Source organism: Phascolarctos cinereus, unplaced genomic scaffold, assembly GCF_003287225.1.
Source record: "Phascolarctos cinereus isolate Bilbo 61053 unplaced genomic scaffold, phaCin_HiC Scaffold_11;HRSCAF=466, whole genome shotgun sequence".
NCBI lineage: Eukaryota > Metazoa > Chordata > Mammalia > Diprotodontia > Phascolarctidae > Phascolarctos > Phascolarctos cinereus.
The window spans coordinates 483373-486056 of NW_027555378.1; the positions used below are offsets into that span (position 1 = coordinate 483373).

The window sequence follows — 2684 nt, forward strand, 5'->3', positions numbered from 1 at the left end:
ACCTGCTCTTTGTTATGCATCCCTGCCTGTAACATAATACCCCTACCTGCAACTTGTTACTGTTCTTGAAAACTTGGGGAAGAAATGAGATGCAATGACCCAGCCTCTTTTGCTGAGGTAGATCTATTTGAATTGTCTTTAAAGTTCCCATTAAAAGCTGGCCTCCACTTTGAAGCTATCATTGATCTTCATTTGGTTACCTGAACATACTTATAATAAACTTATATGCCTTTAGAGAACTTTGATTTCTTCTTCTGAAAACTACCTGTTCGTATCCTTTGATCATGAGGGCAGTTAGGTGGTGCAGTGGATAGGGCACTGGCCTTGGATTCAGGAGGACCAGAGTTCAAATCTGGCATTAGACATGTAACACTTACTAGCTGTGTGACCCTGGGCAAGTCACTTAACCCCATTGCCTAGCCAAAGACAAAAACAAACAAACATATCCTTTAACTACTTATCAATTAGAGAATGACCCATATTCTTATAAATTTGACTCAGTTCTCTACATATGTGAGTAGCGTGGCCTTTATTAGTGAAACTTGCTGTAAATTCCCCCACCCACTAATTCTGTGCTTTCCTTGTAATCTTGGCTGCATTGGCTTTGTTTTTGCAAAACTTTTTACTTTTAATGTAACCAAAATTATAAATCTTACATCCCAAAATATTCTCTATCTCTTACTTGGTCATAAATTCTTCCCTTATCCATAGATTTGACAGATAAAATTTTCCTTGCTCCCCTAACTGACTTATGATATCACCCTTTATGTCTAAATCATGAACCCATTTTGACCTTATCTCCATCTGTGGTGTGCAATGTTGGTTTATACCCTCTTTTTGCCAACTCGTTTTCAAGTTTTCCCAGCAACTTTTGTCAAATAGTGAGTTTTGGTCTTAAAAGTTTGGATCTTTGCATTTATCAAACACAAGATTAATATGTTCTGTCCTGCTACATATTGTGTGTAATCTAGCCGACTGATTTTTTCTACTCTTTTTCCAGCTTTCCATTTTTGCTCATCTGGGTTTAAATATTTACAGCATATTTGCAGCATAAAATGAATTTATAGGACTATTACAAATTTTTATTTTTTTCTGTCACTGTGGTGTTTTTTTTTTCCTCTCCTTGTCCTGCCTGGGAGGGCCTCAGTGTCTTCCTCAGTCTCTTGAGGGGTTTAGTCTAGATGACCTCTCAGGGCCTTTGGGGTTTTTGCTTTGTTCCAAAGTTTCATCCCACACCACCCTCCCAAGGGACCATGATCTCTTTGGCCATTCCCCACTCAGAAGGCAGTCAGGCTTTTGCCAGGTTACCCATCTTACAAATAAACACACATAAGGACACTAACAGAAAAGAAATAGACTCAGCGGTGCCAGTCTCGCGTGGTATGGTGTGATAGCCAGAGCACATTATGGAGATGGAAGCAGTGGTTCATGGAGTCTGGCACGGTGGCAATGGAGTCCTCATACCACTGGAGACAGCAAGGGAGGGTGAGAGCTCCATGGAGTCAGCTGCAGCGGCGCTGTCTTTCTCTGACCCAAAGAATGGTGGCAACTGAGCAGGCAGGCTCTAGGAGCTGCAGATAGATCACACCCTGAGGAGGCTGGAGTGCAGCCGCTGCAGCCGTCCACAGAAGGTCTGCTTATGTCCATTTCTGCCAGTACATCCTCTAAGTATCTCTACCAACCTGTATATGATTCAGCATCTGGGCAGAGGAAAACAAAGTATTATGGACAGTATCTCTGTTTGCTGCATGTCTTCCCCAGGACAAGGGTAAGGTCAAGATTGGTTGACACTTCAGTGAGGAAAGAGATCCTGAACTTTAAGCTCTTTGCAGAAATCCTGGCACTTTAATTTTGTATCCTGGTGCTGAAGCAATCAATTTGGAAGAATTGGTATCAAATTCTCCTAATCATCTTTCCACTGTCATCATCATTGATGGGACATGGATCCAGGCTGAAGACATTTTCTGCAACAATATCCTCTTCCAACCTCCTAGACAGGTTCAACTGAAAACCAGTGTTTCTAGTCAGAACTTTGAAGCACTAATGGTTTTAACCAACCTGGCAGGGATCAATGAGAGGCTTAGGTAAGATGAAGTCCCTATGTCTCTGGAACTCATAGACAGGAAAGTGAATTGCCTCCTTTTTCAAGTAGGGTTTACTGGCTCTTACTTTTACTCTGTAGCCTACTTAAATTCTGTTTGATTGATGAGCCAGAGCTAACAGGAAATTTAACAGCTGCTCTCTGGACTTTAGTGGCTGATTATGGGCCTCTGTTGGAACATGGTGGAGGCTTCAAGGGAAATCACAGTGAAACTAATGGAGACTGAAGTGTTAGAGATCCTCTCTGTGCTTGCCAAGGGTGAGACTGGACCCGTCATGAGGGCAGCAACTGCCTCTCTTGCAAAGGTAGTGGAATATGGGATTATCAAACCCAGAAAGGAGGAGTGAAGAAGTTGGGCTCACTTCCATTGTCAGGGATGGGGCCTAGTGCCCCTTCAGCCCTCGGTTCTTAACTTTTTGCATCATGCTTGATACACACAGTGCTTGTTGCTACACAAGGAACAAAAATATAGAAGCAGCTGTGCCTAGCTGGAAAGGCAACTATATTAGGTAGCGATTGAGAAAAGGGAGAAGGTGGCCCAGCTTCCTCCACTGTCACAAGGCAGCTTTTTGGCTACCGTTTC

The 2684-nt window shown here is 42.7% G+C and overlaps 1 pseudogene; it reads left to right on the forward strand.

Annotated features, from left to right (window-relative positions):
- Positions 1-1406: 1406 nt before the first annotated feature.
- LOC110203741 (tRNA-uridine aminocarboxypropyltransferase 2 pseudogene) lies at positions 1407-2327 on the forward strand (annotated as a pseudogene).
- The last annotated feature ends 357 nt before the right edge of the window (positions 2328-2684 follow it).